We start from the raw sequence: 21,428 nt of genomic DNA on the forward strand, positions 1-21,428 counted from the left end.
AGTATGGAGCTCCTGAAGTATTTTCTGGACACGTCTCCATTTGGTAACAGAACTCACACCTCCAAATTAAGCCATGTTTCTATAAGAATTGAAGCACAATCATTTACATAAAACGTTTTGTGTAAACAACATTTTATGTAAATGTATATTTCCTCATGGGACCCAGGAATAGAATTGTGTCCTGTGTAGTGGACATAATATTTTAGTGAATTTCTTTGACAATATGTCACAATCTGAATGTCCTTTAAAGTAGGGATAGTTCACTTTAAAATGAAAATTCTGTCATCATATACTCACCCTCAAGTTGTTTCAAACCTGTATGAATTTCTTTCTTCTGTTAAACACAAAGGAAGATATTTTGAAGAATGTCGGTAACCAAACAGTTAACTGGTCCAATTGACTTCCAGAGTAAGAAAAAATATATATACTATGGAAGTCAATGGGACCAGTTAACTGTTTGGTTACCGACATTCTTCAAAATATCTTCCTTTGTGTTCAACAGAAGAAAGAAATTCATAAAGGTTTGAAACAACTTGAGGGAGAGTAAATGATGACAGCATAATATTCATCCCATTAAAGAGCACATTCAGGGATTTTCAAAGACACCAAATGTTTGGAGGTTTCACCCTGACAACAACTCCTTGGTATTTATTTCTCCTTGGAAATTTGATATTATTTTGTGCATATAATTGTAATATTATTTTCTCTTTAAGACTGACCCTACTTTGATAAAGTTAGTTACATAAAAAGTTAGATCATTCTAAGTTATACTGCAATGCTATATTGACAGACATTAGTAATATAATATAAAAAATATATAAAATATATAATAATATTTTCTGTTTTTTGTGCAATTGGAAGACAACTATTTTTTAAACACTTTTTTGTGTAAATGTAATATATTGATGATAACAAACTCTTATCTGTCTTTTCTAGACAAGACTACAATCATGCATGTAGTCCAAAGGTTTCGTGAACTGTAGGCATTCTAGTACACTGAAAAAAATGATTCGTTGAATTTACTAAAAATGTTTATGGTAAGTGGTTCCACACAATTGATTTTAGCTACATTTAAACAAATGCATTAAGTTGAACTTAATAAATTTTAGTTCAACTTAATGCATTTGTTTAAATGTAGCTTAAATCAATTGTGTGGAACCACTTACCATAAACATTTTTAGTAAATTCAACGAATCATTTTTTTCAGTGTAATTGTGTTAAGTTTGAGTTTAAAAGGGTGTAGGACACAACAGGTTAGTTGTCAACAGATCAAAATAATTGTTAATATTGTGTAGTTTAGTACAATTAATGTCAAACCTTTTTCCTTTGTCTTTTTTTTTTGAGAAAAAACATGCATGTACTGTACCTGATATATATCCAAACGATTAGATTTAAAATGCTGTCAATCATCTTTTATTCATTTTTTATTCAATATCTTTTATTCATCTCAACTTGTTACAACTGGAGAACAAGTAAATTTTAAGAAACTTGCTTGGTTTTATTCATTTCAGAGGGCTAACAGCAATATTATAATAATTATAATTACAAACTATTAGCCGTTCTAAAGAGATGAAGTCTATAGTACTCATTTTGTCCATTAGATGGAGCAAAAGTATAAGAAATCACTTGTAAAACATTTTTTTTTTTTTATCAGCCTCCATTATTTTTAATGACAAACAAAAGCCTGAATTAATTTTTAATGTAGGGTACTTACAATACAGTTTAATAAAACAAGTTTACGTATAAAATTGTGTGACGATTATAATTAAATATATAACGTTGTTATAACCCAATATTGAAGACATTGGTCAAGTTTCCAGAGTTTAGACATAAAATGAAGGGACAAGTGTATTTGCCACAATATACATTATTTTATTTGTTTAAAGACACTTATTTAGTGCTGTATGAAGAATACAACAAACCCTTTATTTGAAAAACTGCAAGCAAAATAAGCACATTAAATAAAGCTCGGGCAAATGTGGTACTGTGACTTGACTTGATCCTTAGCAGGAACTGCCTTTTTTTGTGTACTGGGACTTGAGACTTGCTAGTAAGGACTTTGTTTTGACTTTAAGATGCGTGACTTGCTCCATCTCTGGCGATTTTGTTCCTCATAACCGGTATTATATCGTGGCAAGCCTATTGCAAATATTTGAAGGTTATTAGTGAACAAACTCCATCACACACTTGCAGGTGTAGGATAACAAGACCAAATAGTTCGTTTCAGCAGATAAGGAACTCCAGCACACTATCGTTACTTGCAATTAAAATTAAACGTTGTTAATAAATATTAATTTTAATTGCAAGTTACGATAGTGTGCGGGAAATATTTGAAGTTTAAAAATCAGTACATAAATAAAACAAAATAAACATAAATATGATTTATTGCTAATTTATGGCCATTTTACCCACATATTGTTAAATGACTTTAAACCTAAATATTGATTGAATAAAAAAAAAAGAATATGTATATAAAATTGTATAATACTTACTCTTTCACCAATATGAGCCAAAAACCAAAACAAGAAACCGTCTGTAAAAAGAAAAGTATAATAATCTAATTACAAAAAATGAGTTATTTAAATCAGTGGTTCTCAACTCCAGTCCTCGGGACCCACTGCTCTGCACATTTTGTATGTCTCCCTTATTTAACACACCTGAACCAGATCATCAGCTCAGGAGAGACTCCATGAACTGAACTGAGTGTGTCAGATAAGAGAGACATACAAAATGTGCAGAGCAGTGGGTCCCGAGGACTGGAGTTGAGAACCACTGATTTAAATCCTTAAGACAAATTATTAAAAAAGATGTAGCCTATCTGTTTGATCTAAATACAAATACTAAGAAAGTGACTGACACTCAGTCAAAAAAATATACTCACAAGAAAAAAAATCCAAAGATGCTTAGTGCCAAAAGAGTCGTTGGTTTGACAGTCGTTGAGAGTTGGGTTGCTGCTGTTGACACAAAAACAAGAAAAAAAAAGAAAAGAAAAAAAACCCATTAGTAGTCAGACACTGCATACTGTATGAATTGACATGAATTGTTTATTCATTAATGATCATTGTTTGATCTAAATACAAATACTAAGAAAGTGACTGCCACTAAGTCAAAATGAAAATGTTTTTGTTAGAAGTCAAAAATGACAAGGAAATATCTGAACACTTACAAACTATCTAGTCATTCAAAACATATATACTTACAAAAGACAAAGTCACTATGTGTCTGGGTTCTTAAAAGAGCCGTTGGTGTGTTGTAGATGCTGTTGACACACAAGGAAATGGGAGAGAAAGTAGAAACGTCTGAAAATGAGTGAGATATATCTGAACACTTACAAACTATCTAGTCATTCAATATACTTACAAAAGACAAAGTCACTATGTGTCTGGGTTCTTAAAAGAGCCGTTGGGGTGTTGTAGATGCTGTTGACACAAGGAAATGGGAGAGAAAGTAGAAACGTCTGAAAATGAGTGAGATATATCTGAACACTTACAAACTATCTAGTCATTCAAAACATATATACTTACAAAAGACAAAGTCACTATGTGTCTGGGTTCTTAAAAGAGCCGTTGGGGTGTTGTAGATGCTGTTGACACACAAGGAAATGGGAGAGAAAGTAGAAACGTCTGAAAATGAGTGAGATATATCTGAACACTTACAAACTATCTAGTCATTCAATATACTTACAAAAGACAAAGTCACTATGTGTCTGGGTTCTTAAAAGAGCCGTTGGGGTGTTGTAGATGCTGTTGACACATAAGGAAAGGGGAGAGAAAGTAGAAACATGTCTGAAAATGAGTGAGATATATCTGTACGAATTAAAATGCATTCAATTTCTGCAATGATTTTTGACTAATCAGGATGACTGCTAGATTTACACTTACAATAATCAGACGGCAATATATACTGAAAAAAAGAGAAGAGAATAATAAATATTATTAACACTGTTAACAATAATGATTGAAATAAATATAAAAATATTATTTATTATTAATAAAATATAAGAATTATTGTTAATTATAAAACAATATTTCTAAAACAATATTTATATTTAGGCTATAAATATTATTACATGTAGTGGTATTAATAATATGACAAAGACGGATGGCCGATTTCATTATATTATTATTTCTGATCTCATCTTTACAAGCCATGCACGTCACTCGCTCTCGGCTGCGAGCGCGTGAGAGCTGGCTTGTACACACTGTGCGCTCAAGCGCTCGTAGCCTAGCAACGCCCTTTCCATACAAAGTATGGAAATCCATACAAAATATCTTTACAAAAGTAAAGATAGTATTATTAATAATTGTATAATTTATTTATTTTACAGTAAAGATAACATCACAGACATGACTGATGAAACGAAAAAAGTTTAAATTTGAGTGGGTTTTCTCTATCCCAAATGACGTCACAGACGTAACGGCATTTAATTATAGCGGACGGGAAAACAACCGGAAAACCATTGTTTATGTGAAAAGTAGTGGTACATTTACTGGAAAACACAGTTAATACATTTTGTGACAATTAAAAATGTTTATTGGGTGAAAGTGGCAGTTATTTATCTTATGCCAAGTAGGGGCCTATAACTTATAGCCTAGTATAGGCAACTATAATTAGATTTTATTATTTACTTCAAAGTTTTAAGTGTCATTTACCTTTGTATGGGGTTCGTATGTTTTAAAAGTAATGTACCTAAATCGGTTTTAAGTAAAAAGTACTTTACCTCAGAAATGCTGGTAGATATGGATGTCCTCTTAGAATGAAAACCGGGTTCTGCGCGCGGTGGTCACAACCCCTTCTTATATATGCCCGCTGGCAGGTTTCGCGGGCTTGGCACGCGCACAAATGTATATTATATTATTTTATTTTATTTTTTAAATGTACATTTATATAATGATACCTTGCGTTACCTTGAAAAAAAGTGATTTACCACAATAATTTAGTACATATAAGTTATAAACTTTAGAATATAAATATATGTTAACTAAATCGGCTAGATTTACAAAATTAATTAACATTAAAATGAATCGGTTGTGCAGTCAGTGTTGGGTACCTGGAAGAGATGGGAAACATATAATACATATTCAACAACCCATAGGTGGCGATGCGAGTTACCAATAAGCATGCATGCAAGCGAAGAACCAGGCAGCTAGCCCACAGACGCTAAAGTTTACTCTATCAACGCGTGGCAGCTTTGGTGTACAAACGAGAGAGGTAAGTATATGATATGGAATAATTTGTGGAAATATATGGTTTTATCATAGTATGATAATTTTTGGGATTGTGAGCGTTTTCCCCAGAGCTGACTATAACGCGTTTTGCACGTTTGCACATTTGTTTTGTTAAAGGAGCTTTATAATTTTGCTAATGCAGTGTTGTAAGAAGTGCAAGGTGCATACATATGTTAATTAGGTGTGAATTAAACGGTTTTCCTTAAAAAAAAAAAAAAAAAAACCTACAGGAATTCTGTAGGTTTTTTTTAAAAAAAATTCTAAGGATATATATTTTTTTACTTGTACATTAACTATCCCAGATAGCACACGTACGTCGGGCCGACGTTGGCCCAACATCGAGCGCCGGCCTCCCTCCCTATAACATCGCAAAGGCGTCGGCCAGGCGTAGGCAGATCTCTTGTCAGTCAGTGCTCTATTTCCCAGCTCCGTTACGTCGGCTTTAGGTCGGCCCACTATACGGGAGGCCGATGTCGCGTTGTGCTTGTGAACTTTCAAGTCGCTTTCAAACACTGGAGCGGCCGCGGCGCAGAGTTGCCATGGAAACGCCGCGGGACCACTGTTGACTGGTAAGCAGGAAAACTCCCTCTCTCGCTGTTGTTTTCAAATTCACTGCTTTCAGGTCATATTAGTCTCTAAAATCACACGGATAATACACACAACTGTTCTTGACACTTCTCTTACTTGTAATTGATACGCTTATGGTGAATATTTACTTTTATATGGCTTTGTGTCTTCGGAAAAAGTCCGTTAGCATCTCAACTGTTTTCAGAAGAGGTAAGTTAAGCTAAGCTAAGTTAACGTTAACTCGGTTGAGCTTTTGTTTATGAAAGTTTGGGCTTTTAATCACCTCTTATGTGTATATGAGAGGTTTTGTAAAGGTTTTACTTGGAAGTGAGCTAATTTATTTTACACAAACGTAAACATAAACGTATGTAATCGGTGACGTCACTTACATGGAGAACTTACTGTGCGTTCACACCGCCGCCGACTTGAGCTTCCAAAGTTACCGGAAGTCATTCATTTTCAATGGAAGCTGGCTTCTCTCAGCTGCAAGGAGCGTCAAATTCCTCGGCGTCGCGTTTTGGGCGTTTTGAGCGTCAATCTGAAAGTTGAGAGAAGCTCAACTTTATGGTAATGAGCTATGACGCGGTTCAGCGGCAAGCAGCGGCAAAACGCCAGCAACCAATCGGAATAGACGTCCTTCGCGCTGGCTGATTCCGGAGAAACATACGATGTAAACTTTCGTTCCTACCAAAACATTAGTTCCGAGAAAAAATTATTAATTGCAGAGTTTAACCATCATAGAGTGAAAGTGTATCATTTGCATGTGTTTTAAAGTCCTGTCAGCTTGACAGGGCATAAGAACGAGCAGAGAGAGAGAGAGTCCCGGCCGCGCGCGCGCTTACTCACCCGAGCGCTGTCTTGAATGCAGCTCTCTCTCTCCCTCGCGCATATTAATCAAAATCAATTGATACGATGGTGTCGAAAAAAAACTCTCCAGGGATGAAATGTTTTCTGTGCTGACAAATCTTGCGCGATATCCTAAATTGCCGAATGCATTGCTTGTTTTTTCTGTTTACATTTCATGGTGTGACACTTCTCTTCTCCCATAATCGAACACAGAATGCTGCTACGTCAGAGCGGCCAAAGCGTCAACAAGCTTCCTCGTACTTTTTGACAAGCGTCTTTGACTGGGCGGCCAGAGCTTCTTTGCAGCTCAAGTCGGCGGCGGTGTGAACGTACAGTTACACTTAGACTTAAGTTACATGGTTGAAACTAGCTCAATGGTAAACAAATATTGATTAAAAAAATGTTCTGTGATTTCAGCAGCAACAAAATAACCCATAACAGAGGGAAAGCTCCACGACTTCAACATTTCTGAAGAAAGCTACTGCCGGAGAAGTAGGAAATACAGGCAGGTAGGTAACGTTAGGAAATCCAAAACTAAAGAATTAATTACTGATTTTAGGAAACAGAGTCCCCCTCTTCCCCTCACTATCATAACCTATTGAGATAATACAAGAATACAACCTTGGCACAATAATTGATAGTAAGCTATGTTTTGAATCACACACTGATGCTGTTTGTGCCAAAGCCCAGCAGCGAATGTATTTTTACCGTAGACTGAGGAATTTTAACATTGACCCCACTTTGATGAGAATGTTTTATTCAGTCTGTTTAACCTTCTGTTTTATCTGCTGGTTTGGTTCCTTGTCTACAAAAAACGATTAGAGAGTATTGTTAGGACGTGTAGCAAGATTGCAGGCTTTAACTTTCCCCCTCTCTCACACATTTAGCAGCTACTCCAACAGAGTGGCAAAGAAGGCACTATCTATTGCAGCTGACCCTAGTCATCCTTTGTCCTGCCAGTTCAAGCTACTTCCCTCAGGCCGTAGGTACTCCATGCCCAGATGCAGGTCAAATAGATTCAGAAACTCATCTCAGAAAAGCATTTCACCTCTGCTGTAGCTTATATATAATATAGCTTAGCTATAGCTTCTTACTTGTAATAAACCTGCCATTATATAATAATATTGTTGGCTCTGTGACAAATGGTTTGTTGTGTTCCTAGATCCTTCAATGTTGATGCCCTGGCCCTCCACCGTAGCAGAGTTGGGCGGATCATCATCTCTAAGGCGCTATGAACCATATGATTAGTAAGTAAAACTTCAAACATACACTAATGTCTAACATGCACTAATTGTGTTGGTAAAAAAATAATGTTTTGAAAGAAGTCTCTTATGTTCACCAAGACAGCATTAAAAACAATAATATCGTGAAATAATATAACAAATTTTAAATAACTGTTTTCTATGTGAATATATTGTAAAATGTAATTAATTCCTGTGATCAAAACTGAATTTTCAGCATCACAGCTTCATATGATCTTTCAGAAATCATTCTAATTTGATGATTTGACGCTCAAGAAAAATGTATGATTATTACCAGCTTTCATTTTCTCAAAGGCGTAGCAGGATACCCAGGGCTTGGTTTACACCTATCACAATTTCTAGCCACTGGGGGACCATAGGCAGGCTAGGGGAACTCATATTAATGTTACAAAACCTCAAAAGTGAAATTTTCATACCATGCAACCTTTAAGTGTTTTATACCAGTTTTCTATGTGAGGAAAACGCTTAACTGTACATAGTAGTCTATTTTTAATTAGTATGGTGTTTACAGAGTTATCATTTATTTATTTTAATATCACTGTCTATGCGTTAAGTCACGTTCTGCAAGTGCAAATCTCTAAATTCAACTTTGAACTTTGGTATTTTACAGGGGACAAGTTCTCAAATTCACATTTTTATGCTCTTGAGTTTTGCTACTCTTTTACTTTCATAAAAAACCTTACTGATAATGTTCGGGGCTCAGACACACTCTCCCAATTTAAATCTAGACTAAAGACACAACTCTTTAGCCAAGCATTCAATTAACACATCTCATAATCTTGTTTTACAGTTAATATGTGATGAAATAGTAAAAAGTTCACATGATCATCTTTTGCCTGAAATAATATGAACTGCAGCTATGCTAATCTTTCTCCTGTTGCTTCCCTGTTTCTATCTCAGGATGCTCAGCAAGTTCACTAGAGATTATAGCAGCTCCAGTTTGGATCCAGCCTCACTTGTGAAGACTTCAGATGATGGCAACTATAGATGGACATAAAAAAACTGCCAGATATTAAGGTGGGGTAAGTGATATTTCAAAAACGCTGTTGGACACTGTTGATATTTGGAATGAACCCAAACAAACACACCCCTTTCTTCAATGCTCCACCTCCAAAACTCACTAGATTGCCCAGCAGCCGCATCACATTATTGGTGTAAATAACTAATTTATGTTATTGCATGACCTGCTCAATAAAAGCGCAACACTAAGAACGTTTCAGGAAACACGTTTTTAATTATGATAAGGGCTGGATTTCCCAAATCTTCTTAAAGCTACATCATTCCTAAGTTATACCTTAAGCTGTACCTTATCGTTAATACGTGTTTCCCGAAACGTTCTTAGTTAATTGTACCTTCTGTAAGTCATACGTTCGGATATTTCCCCACCGGTTAATCAAAGTGTGACAACAACGGTAATACCATAATAGAAGTGACGCGCATGCGATGCAGCGTGCTCGTTTTTCCAGGCGCGCATATGCCACAGTGAGATGAAAACATCTCAACTTTTCAGAATGCCACAAGAGCACCGCTGGTCATGTGACAAAAACCAACCGATCAGCTTTGGCCTTTCCGTAACAACATGGAAAACTCGGCCGAACAGCCGATCATAGCTGTACAGGGCGAGTTTTTATTTCTCATCTCCATAAATATATCTAGTAGTAAAGCTAATGCAAGGGCTAGAAATCAATTATTCCTTTGCTGATACTTCCTTGTCATCATGGAGAGCGCAGTTCATGGTTGCATAGCAACGACAGACGCCACGGGAGCGCAAGTGCTTGTAGAAAGGAGAGAGCGCTTTTCACACGTTTTTAGACGCGATATGTGAACGGCTCCTAATTCAGGATAAACTGAGAATCTATTTGGTTTAAAATCATTTTTGTTTTGTTTAAAATGGAGATCACGATAACATACATCAGAATAACATGTTTCAGTCTACTTAAAAAAAAGATACTCAATTGAATCATTAATTCAAACACTTTTAAAACCAATTAATTCAGTGTCTCATTCATAAACACCTGGGCTGGGTTTCGCGATAACGTTGTCTCTTAGCGTGCTACGAAGACTCTTAAGGTATAACTTAACTAAAGGAATACCATTTATAGGCGTGTTCCCCGAACCATACCTTAGAAAGCTGCTAAAGATATTCCTTCTTCCGTGTGACGTTACCCAGTGCTGCCCGTGGCGATGCTGCTGAATCTGCTGATATTGATGGCTCGAGAATCAATCTCGTGCAGGGGCTGCTTCACTGCGTTAACTGAGAAAGCGGTGTTCTTTATAAAAGCAATTAAGAAATGTACGCGGGTTGGGTGAAAATAAACACTGACATGGATTCGGATGGCAATAAAATCACAGACTTACCCCTGTAAATGTTTAAAATACCATACGAACCCATGAGAAACAGTTAGCATCTACTTACAATTTAACTGACAGTATGCTTACACTGGCCTTTGAAAGCGCACCGCGGACAACTATTCGCTGTATCACTGCCATAGTTTGAGCAAACTCCCCACTACAATCATTCCCTTTAAATAGACTATTAAACCTATTAAACTATTAAATGATTTGCCAGCTGATGTACCTTTGATTGTTGTTAGATTTTTAATTATATTATCCAGTGTAATGACAATTTTATTCTTAGCTTTAGTCCTAACTGCTTTTTCTCAATGTTTTTCACTCTGTTACAGGTTGCCAGGAAGAATCCTTCTCTACATTGTTGCTGTTCCTTTTTGATCCCTTTTCTCCTGGAGTTCTTTCTGGTGTCATTAAAATGTCTTAACTTGAATTGTGTCTGTTCATTATACTAGAGACAGTTACACACAAAATTAAGAAGATATTTTTCAATGTCAGTAGAGCCTATTTTTTTCATATTGGATAGTCAAGTAACTCCAGGGCTGTATATATGTACATAGACATTGAGGGGGACAAGTCCTACACTGCAAAACATGCTTCTTACTTAGTATTTTTGTGTTGTTTCCAGTCCAAATATCTAAAAATTCTTAAATCAAGAAGTAAGAAAAAATAATCTTGATTCAATTGGAAAACAAGATTATTTTTTCTTACCCCACTGGCAGATAATTTATCTTATTTTAAGCAAAAATTACTTAAATTACTTTGTTTATCTGAAAACAAAATTTCTTATGTTATTTTACTTCTCTAGTAAATGCTTCTTGATTTAAGAATGTTTAGATATTTGGACTGGAAACAACACAAAAATACTAAGAAAAGCATTTTTTTGCAGTGTATAATTATGTCAATATTAACAATAGTATGTCAATAGTTAGAAATGGCCAAACTGGAAATTCAGTATTGGAAATTCTTGCTCCACTCTGTTTTTAGGATGGCAAAAAGGTTTAAAAGTTACATTTTAGGCTGGTCTACCTTACAGCGACCATCCAAATAGATAGCCAATCAAATCATAGAAGGCGGGGTTTACTGTTCACAGAAGCAGAGCATGTGTTTCATCAGTTTAACGTTAAAAGAGTGCGAGGTAAGATGGAAGTGTAAAACTACTCCACTTTTTTTCTTGAATATGGCCATTTTGAGGGATGAAAGTTGCATGTGTTCAGTATCAAAGCTATTTTATCAATTTAAGTCTCGGGGCAATGTTGACTACATTTTGTGCTGCTGAGTGAGTGTTGCAGCGCGATCTCCGCTCTGTGTGTGTGTGCGTGCGTCAATGAAAGCAGCGCATGGTGTCTAATGTAAAGAGTAGCCCGAAAGGTCCGACCTATAAATAAAGGTCCTATAAAACCCATGCAGAGCTGCCAAAAGATTTACAGCTTTGCATCGTTCAAACATCGGCCGGATATCATTTTCGATCAAAGGCCGACGTCGAGGAGACATATTGCCGATGAGCAAACGATCTCTGAGCGACATCGTGCCGATGGAACTTTGTACATCGGGCCAACGTCGGCCCGACGTACGTGTGCTATCTGGGATATATGTGCGGGGAAATTTCTACAGGTTTTAGAATTAACCCTTCAGTACAGCAGAAACATGCAGGGACATCCAGCACACTTGTGCACATTTTTTTACCATAAATATTTTGACCTCATTTGTTTGACATTTTTTTTCTGCCAGTTTCTGTGTCCTGTCTGTATATCTTGTATTCTCTCGTTTGTCGTAGGTATGAACGACAGAGAAGACGGGAGGAATCAAGGGCTCCTGATGAGATCTGGAATCAGCTGCAGGTATGCCAAACTCCTAATTTTGATTAATTCATTAACTGACACTGTTAGCGTGTTACACAATGTGTTTGCCTTTCCTTAGTAAAGTGTGTGTGTGTGTGTGTGCATGCATTTTCTTTCTTTCTTTCTTTCTTTCTTTCTTTCTTTCTTTCTTTCTTTCTTTCTTTCTTTCCTCTCTCTCTCTCTCTCTCTCTCTCTCTCTCTCTCTCTCTCTCTCTCTCTCTCTCTCTCTCTCTCTCCTTTAGATGAGCTTTCCCCTGAGAGTGCACTCGAAAGACAATATAGAACTGAGTGAGAACTACTCACTGAAAAGAGAGCTGGAGGAAAACCGGCAGCTGAAAGAGAAACTGAAGAAGTCCAAATTCCAGATGTATGACTTGAGGTGACTTTTTTGGGGGGGGCATCATGTGCAGTGTATCCACCTAGACTAATACTTATGTCTTTACAACCACATTTCCAACTTTTGGTCTGTCTGACAATGTTCACACATTTGTAGTGGAAATGTTGGCAACAGTCTTTGCATGTGATCATTTTGCCAAAGCCATAGTTATCAGGCTATTCCATTGCTGGCCATTTCTTGTTGTCCACAATCCACAGATAGTCATGTATAGTGTAGGGATCTGGAAAGATTTCACCATTGCTGAGAGTAAATTTTTTTTCTATATAATTGGCTTGGTCGGAGGTAGCCTACTAAGGTACTTCCCACATAATTCATGATCAAATCTTTGATTTACAGTACAGTATTTTGTGTATGTGTGCAGTCATGAAATATGGCAGGTCGTAAACAAACGTAACATAACTTATATAAAAAAAATTGGGCTGTCCAGTAGATGCTGCACTGCTAACATTTGCTATTACATTACTAGCCTAATACTGTGTCCTAACCAGACACGATGCGATAAGATCCAGTGACAAATAATGTGTCTGTCCACACTAGATGAGACCCGACTGCGAGATGCTTTAAAATCAATCAAACTCCATAGCCAATCAGAACAGCGTGTGGGCGTAGTCTAGTGGCACAGCACCAGAGAGTAATCTTGACTGCAATCGCAAGAAAATGGATAAGTAGCATAATCAAATTCACAAATATGTACACCATTTAAACGTGCATCTATTAAAGAGTGTATATTGTGTACAAAGAGAATCCCAATGCTGACCAAATTTTTTTAATTAAAAGTTGCTGATAACTTATGGATTTAAATAAAAATAGTGAGTAGGCTATATGTGTTTGTTGTACAGCCGCGGATAAGTTATACACACCGCAAACGCAGTGAAATCACTATAGGGCGTGCTGCTCCTGCACCGCATACATGCACACGGAGTATGTGTGAAACGGGCGAAACAGATCCAACTAAAATCATGTTTTATTGAGTCAGCAGTTATATACAAACAATAAAGAAAGCTTCAATACTTAAGTTTGTTGCAGTAGCGGACCAGCTCACCAATCTGGCTTTCTGCCTCTGGTATTCACCTGTAATGTTTGTAAACAGGAAACCCATGTATACAACTACGGATGGGCCTTGGCTCGTTAGGCCACAACTGCCTTAAGAGAAATGGCAGCATCGTTATTTTATTTTTATACAGAGTCAGAGATTTGTAGATCTATTAGTTAAATCTGTTGACTTAAGCAATTTTTGTTGCATTGTATGCCAATGGTGACAGGTCAAACATGTGAAAAAGCACTTGTCTTCCCCCAAAGATTGAAGACCTGTAATTCAGTTGTTTCTTAACAAAATTTTCTTTTGATATCATGATTTTGAAGGCCCTATACTGTTTAATTCGGAGAATGAATTTCTTAAATTTGAATGAATGGTTTGAACAATACATATCATATGCTAAATTGAGTTTTTTCATTACACCCAGGTCGCTTGGTGCATGTAGTCAATCGGAAACTGCTCTACCATGTCCAATGGGAGGCTAAAAAAGGGAGACACTGGAATGTCCTCATTCTCCTGACATCTTGTCATTTCAGCATGGTGTGTGTCAGTGGTGCGTACAGTGAGGTTGTCCACCTCTGGGTAAGTCATTCGTCCAGAAACCCATGTGCCCTTCTGTGTACATTTGTATTGATGTATCAATACTCTAAAGTTTAAACCATGATCAGCAATGCAACAATTGGCTGGCATCAAGACAGCAAGAACATCATATAATTAAAACAGGTAAAATTATATGAAATATCTAACAGATAAAATTTTTTTATAAAACGGTTAGTTCCAATCCTTGATTCTGATTGGTCAATAGCTGTGCTTTTATTCACGATAAAACCCAACGGTTCTATTTATCACTGCGCCCTATGAAAAAGAATGAGACAAAGTTTGAGAATGGTTTGTTGTTTTTATTTGAGCTTTCATGCATATTACACATTGGAACATTGTTGTTCACGGTCAGGGACTATTTTTTTCTAGCGGAAGGAATGCTTTTATTAAAGTGATAGTTCACCCAAAAATGAAAATTCTGTCATCATTTACTCACCCTCAATTTGTTTTATAACTGTAAGAATTTCTTTTTTCTGCTGAAAACAAAAGAAGGTATTTTGAAAAATGTCTGTAACCAAACAGTTGATGGACCCCATTGACTTCCATAGTATTTTTTTTTTCCTACTATGGAAGTCAATGGGGTACATCAACTGTTTGGTTACAGACATTTTTCAAAATATCTTCTTTTGTGTTCAGCAGAAAAAAGAAATTCTTACAGGTTTAAAACAAATTTAGGGTGAGTAAATGATGACAGAATTTTCATTTTTGGGTGAACTATCCCTTTAATTTAACTTCATGAAAGTTGCACTAATACATTTTTTTACTTTAATATTGTGTGGTAACCGTTTTATAAAAGCAATAAGGTACTCGAGGCTGTGCTGTATCGTGAATAAGTAACGGCTGAAGGGGTTACTCCGCTTCGCGTCGTGCCTAACAACGCCCTTCAGTCGTTTCTTATTCACGATACAGCACAGCCTCTCGTACCTTATTGCTTACATATAAATTATTGTTACATGTTTCATATTTATTGAAATTTTTCACAAATTTGTGTATTTGAACGTTTTTTTTTTGTTTTGTTTTTGTGCCAAGAGTATGGCTTATTATAATTAGCAATTCACATTTCTTAAGGGCCAGGAACAAAAATTAATAACAGTTTTTACAGTATTTGATATGTGTAAGGCTCCAATAAAATTAAGATAATTATTCCCTCAAGAATAAATCTCTCAATGAGTAAAATTGGCTCTATTATAATGGACTACTTAGAACAAGTATATTTATTTTTTTAATTATTAATTTCCCTGGTTCTGTAGGGTACTCTTGTAAGAAAGTAACACTGGCTGGGAAAAAATATTTTAAAGACGCATTCAAATTTTGTTTCTGTCAAATAAGCTCCTGAGCAAGTTTGAGATTGCTGACTTTGAAGAACCTAACGATCTTAACGATCCTGGATCATCTCAAATGGTCAACAGTAAAATCCTGGTAACTAATCCTAATTTAATCCACTTTCTGAATCTGAAATCACAATCTTTTTGTTGATTGTAGGGATGGGAAGTTTGGATCATTTTACTGACTCTCTTGTACGATCTCGTTCATCAAAATGAGTAATTTCCTTCATTTAAGTGGCTTTAAATGTTATACTTTTAACAGGTAAATTCCCCGAACACGTCCACCTACGCAATCTTGATCATATTATGAATAAAGAAATCATTATATTTATAATGCAATCAAAAATCATTTACATGGAACATAAATAGTTACTTTACCTTCCAAGTCTTTCGTTCATTTGTTACGTGACAAACGCAATGAACGGATCGTTCATGAACGACTCATCACTGGTTGATTGGGAGAGCTGTTGAATGTTTTTCTCACTCTTGTGTGCAGGAACTATTCATCTTCACACTCTGGCTCCAAAATGCAGATCTCATCTTCTCTGTAGATTTTCCCCCTTTTTATTGGTCCTACTTTAAAACTATTTGCAGTTATTATTTTTTTTATGCTGTAACAAAACTTTGTTCTGTTGTTCCATGTGTTTCAATAAAACTTGTAATGCCTGTTGTATTGTCATTTTGTTTAGTCTTTCCCAAAAGAATGACCCAAAAAAATGTGTTTGTATGGTAAAAACCATGAAAAATCTTTCATATTTAAATAGTGTTTTACCTGACTGCCTATCTTTCCCCCCAGTGAGCTGAGTACAGAAGTGTTTTTGCCACTTATGTTGTGCAGCAGTTTTAACAATATTAGACCAGGTATAGCCTATGTCTCGTCTTGTACCATATGCATTTTTTTTTTTTTCTGCTTTTGAGAGACCTTTCAAAGAGATTGCCTTTCAGACACCGTGTGTGGTACTACAATCTTGCAACCAATTCCACTCATTTTACAATTATCAGATGACGGGGGAAAAGTGTTTTTTCAAGAGAATTGTCAAGTACTGGTGGTTAAATACTGACTAATCACAACATGATTCTGCACATGTAGTTAGTTCATCTTCGTCAGGTGATATTGATAATGTGCTTGTAAGTGTTTCCAACGCTATTGCCTAATCTTACTGGATTCAATTTGTCAGTTGTCTAATATGCTTCAAGAATCAAAACCTGAATTACAACTAAACACTAAAAAAATTGTGCCCTCTGCTGCCTGATAATGCTGATGTAATCTTTTCTCTGGTTTGTGAAACTAACTAAAACAGTTATGGGTCCCGCATGGGCTAACGTGTGGGTTTTAACCCGCACGTGTGGGTTTTCTGTGGGCCAACCCACAGTGGGCTTGCCCACAGAAAGCCCACATGGGGGCCCAAATGGGCAAAACTGCTATGGGCCCCGCATGGGCTAACCCACTGGGGGCCCTTGTGGGTTTTCTGTGGGCCAACCCACAGTGGGCTTGCCCACAGAAAGCCCACGGGGGCCCAAATGGGCAAAACTGCTATGGGCCCCGCATGGGCTAACCCACTGGGGGCCCTTGTGGGTTTTCTGTGGGCCAACCCACAGTGGGCTTGCCCACAGAAAGCCCACATGGGGGCCCAAATGGGCAAAACTGCTATGGGCCCCGCATGGGCTAACCCACTGGGGGCCCTTGTGGGTTTTCTGTGGGTCAACCCACAGTGGGCTTGCCCACAGAAAGCCCACATGGGGCCCCAAAGGGTTTGCCCTTGCCCACACTGTCCCACAGAAAACCCACACTTACCCACAGTGGGCCCGCACTGGCATGTTTGCTGGGCACCGCGTTTCCACGCAGCGTCCGTTCCCTTCGGGGAACTAGGGTTACATATGTTTCTGTGATGGTCGGTTTTAGGTGTACGGGATAGAAAATGCAGTTACAGTACAAAAATCATTATGCCTATGGAAAGCCCACCCCATAAAAATTGAAACCCAACATGGACAAAAATGCTGATTGAATCTTTTCATATAAATGAGATTTAAGATGACTAAGTACAGTTTTTTCTTTTAAATTTTCAATAGTCTAAAGTTTTTGAACAGACGTTGTTTAATACAAATTATACTCTAGGTCACCGTTAAACAAAATCATTACAGTAATCTTCTAAAATATAAATAGAAGATACGAATGTATTAAAACTTTCAAGATGTAATTTAAACACTCTTTTCATTTTAAAAGATCATATTTAAACTTTTACGATTATGCTTTGAAATAAATTTAGTATGAACAAAACTTTGGCTCTGGAAAGGCGTTAGCAGACTAACATTACATATGCTGTGACATGATGCACAGAGGCTCATTTGGTCTGTCACCCTATATCCTGAATCCAACATTATTGTCAAGTAAATTCTTTCTCAGAAGATACGCTTGCGATTAGAAGTACCTTATAAGCAGCCTATCAATGTGGACAGCCTTAGGCTTCACAGTTATATACTGTTTTCATTGTTGCTCTCTCTCTCTCTCTGAAGATAGGCCTATGTGGTTATTTTCTCACAGATACAACTTAAAACACATTTCACATGTATGAGATGACTTGTGACACTTCAAATTTCAAATTATTTTACATACCCCTGATAAATAAAAAAGTTTTTCCACAGAGCATCGATGTAGAATATTTGTTTTTAATAAGACTTTAAATAATTCATTGAATTTAATTTAAAACATCTTTTATTTTTAAAAGATTTAAAAAAATATACTTTGAAATAAATTTAGCACTAACAAAACATTCACAATGTCTCATGACTGTGAAACGCTGGTGTGAGAGAGATCTTTTTAATTGATCTTTTTAACCTGTTAAGCTACAACCCCACTTTTGAAAAATCCCAAGAAATGACATACCCAAACTGAAACAGATACAGTTCATGAACCCTTTGTACTAAAAGCACAAGTATGATCTCATTTGAAAGCTGACACCTGGCAGTTTATTGTAAATGTAGAATTAATTATTGTCATAATGACAAAAATTGTTATAAATAGCTTCAAAGTTTTGTAAAGTTATTAGAAATTATTTTTTATGAAATATCCTCATGAAAATAAAATTGAAGTTGGCACTGGAGCAATCTAGAAATGCACTACAGCTAATGCCACATGTCTAAACATTTTATGTTTAAAATCTTAAGATAATAAGTCCAAAACTCTGTATTTAGTGAAATGTTTTTCAAGACCATGTCATGTGACTTTATTTTGATTTGACGCTAAGATGCTTCTGATGTTTATTGCCATCTTCTAACCATCTATCCAGTATATTGTCTTTATTGTTTTGTGGTGCAAACGAGCCCCATTCAGTCTCAGTCTCCCCCTGCACACATTCACACCTCTCCAGCCTGGTTATGGCTGTAAATATGCATTTCTTTTGTCTGCATTATAGTTACTAACGACTGGCTATTCACAGGCTATTCATATGGTTTCAGTCACTAATTTCTTTTCTCAAAGTTCACCCTTACATTTTAAACTGTATCTAATGCATTTCTTGAATAAAGAAACATTTCAGTAAGCATTCAAAAAATAATAAAAATATAACTTCTAGGTGGCAGGTGCACCTAGGGCTAGCTAGCATGTTAGCTTAGCACACCATCAATACACGACAATTTATGAGATTAAAACCATGTTTGTGCTTATAAACTTACTTTATAAAGCAAATCGAGTATTTTAAATAATTTTCTGTGATCTAATTTGGCTTCAGATAAAAAATCAGACAGAAAATATACTATTGGATAGTGTTCTGCACAACGATTCTATATAGATTAGCATTACATTATAAATATAATCTATTATTATGGAAATACCTGGCATGGATTGAAAAACACAGGTAACTCAAATATCATAGCAAACATGTTTATTGTCTTCAAAACGACTGTTTCTCCATGTTACAGCCATAGTTACAGCGCGATCTCTTGTTAGCTGTGTGTGTGTTCGAGGCTTCCTGGATTGTCACATGATTATGGCACTTCTTCATGTTCTAATACTGTGCACAGGGCGGCGAGGGCGCCCTCAGGCTATTGGTATGAATTGAAAACACAGTATCAGAGTATGCAAACGCTCATAATGATTACATCGACGCATTTGGGTATAAATTCAATAAATATTATTCCTGTCTATAGAAATCTGATGTAAACCTATGAGAATATATCAATATTTCTCCAAATCTGCACATTTTTGAGCTAAAGCCCTGAAGGACGTTGTTTTGTGTATCGCTGTCATGACGACGGCACTGGAGTTTTTTTATGAATGAAAGCGGCTGACGCGCATAATTCATATCAAAGGTATCGACTCATTTTTTCATTTCATAACTCCTGACACAAATTAAGAAATAACTGTCGCTATAAGTTTCTCAGAATACAATAGTGGTCAAATTCTGAAACTTGAGTCTTATATCTTTTTAATGATGTATAGTTTGTCAAGGTATAACATTAAATCTGATAGTAACTTTGAACTATATATAAATAAAACCGCTTCAGTGCGCCCGCGCTCTGGCAACGGTTAACAGGTTAACTTATTGCATTTTTGTAAACCCCATTCACATGTTGTATGGATAACTATATGTAAGGAGCTTCTACAACTCTCTGAAAATGTAAGATGATTTATTTTATTCAACTTTTTCAACTTTAGTTAGTGTGAAATATACATCATTATTAGAAAACCTCTTTTTATCACTTCCACTGTGCCCAGCAATCCCCCTATGTGCTGGAATGGAGTTGCATGTGACACAACCTTTTGTGCCATACAGGGATCTGTGTGTGGATGAGTCTATGATGAAGTGGAAAGGCAGGCTGGCATTTCGTCAGTTCATTCCATCTAAACGGCACAGATTTGGGGTCAAGTTTTTTTGTTTTGTGTGATGTGCTCACTGGTTATGTGCAGGACATGATCATTTACTCTGGATCTACCAGTGACATCCAACATTACCAAGGACTTGGGATTTCTGGGTCTGTTGTGATGACACTTCTAGCACCTTACTTAAGAAAAGGTCATGTTCTTTATGTGGACAACTGGTACAGTAGTCCCACACTTTTCCAGCACCTCGTCACTTGGCACTGGAGCTTGTGGGACTGTGCGCGCAAACAGGAAAGGGATGCCAACATTCACCTGTAAGATGACAAAAAGTGAGGTGGAATTCAAAGAAAATGGATCACAGTTGGCAATAAAAGGGCATGACGAGGGATGTCCATGTCCTTACCACAGTCCACCCAACTGGTATGGCAGCCACAGGGAAGCTTGATCACATCACTGGGCAACCAAAGATGAAGCCAGTCTGTGTGCTGGAGTATAACAAAAAGATGGGGGCAGTTGACCAAGCTGACATGATGACTGGAATGCACCAGAAAGTCTACCAAGTGGTACAAGAAGATCTTCTTTCACCTACTTGACACTATTTTACTCAACAGCCACATCGTCTACCGGCAAATTACTGGTGTGAAATGGATACAAATCATCTAATAATAAATATAAACAAGATAAAAAGTCATATCATTTTAAACGAATGTAATCTAAAGTGTTAACAAATTTACAATAATAAACAGACCGCGTTGTTGTCTTTGGAGCTCCATCGATTTGATTTATAATTCTTGATTTTCTCTTTAAACTCACTTACAACAAACATTTTCTACTTTTCCTCACCTCATAGTTACAACGCGGACTGTTGAGCAGATGCGTCTCAAGCCTATTAGTGATCCAACATCAGATACTCTTATAGGTTACTCCTGTGGATCACGGCTGAACGCGTCTTCTCTACACTCACTTACAAACAAACATTTTTTCGCCTATCGTGCGTCTACTCTACACCCGTACCACTAAAAAGACGGATTATATCCAAGACTTCAGTCATAAATTAGTATTAATATTGATAGCATCACTGGTAGCGTCGTTGCTAACTTACTGTCCATCTGTTAAAATGGCGAATATATCAGATGTAAGTAGTCTACCTTTTGGTGC

General features: G+C 36.6%; 1 long non-coding RNA gene across 2 annotated transcripts; it reads left to right on the plus strand.

The window, feature by feature from the left end:
* Positions 1–7,108: 7,108 nt before the first annotated feature.
* Positions 7,109–10,685, plus strand: LOC308684670. 2 transcript variants are annotated; one of them, XR_014029385.1, is made up of 5 exons: positions 7,109–7,150; positions 7,532–7,623; positions 7,804–7,888; positions 8,804–8,920; positions 10,588–10,685. It is a non-coding gene; the product is annotated as an uncharacterized lncRNA (long non-coding RNA). The 2 variants fall into 2 exon arrangements; XR_014029386.1 differs by having other exon boundaries at positions 7,113–7,150; positions 7,529–7,623.
* Positions 10,686–21,428: the final 10,743 nt, after the last annotated feature.

This window comes from Scardinius erythrophthalmus (assembly GCF_964197995.2).
Source record: "Scardinius erythrophthalmus genome assembly, chromosome: 2".
Taxonomy (NCBI): Eukaryota; Metazoa; Chordata; class Actinopteri; order Cypriniformes; family Leuciscidae; genus Scardinius; species Scardinius erythrophthalmus.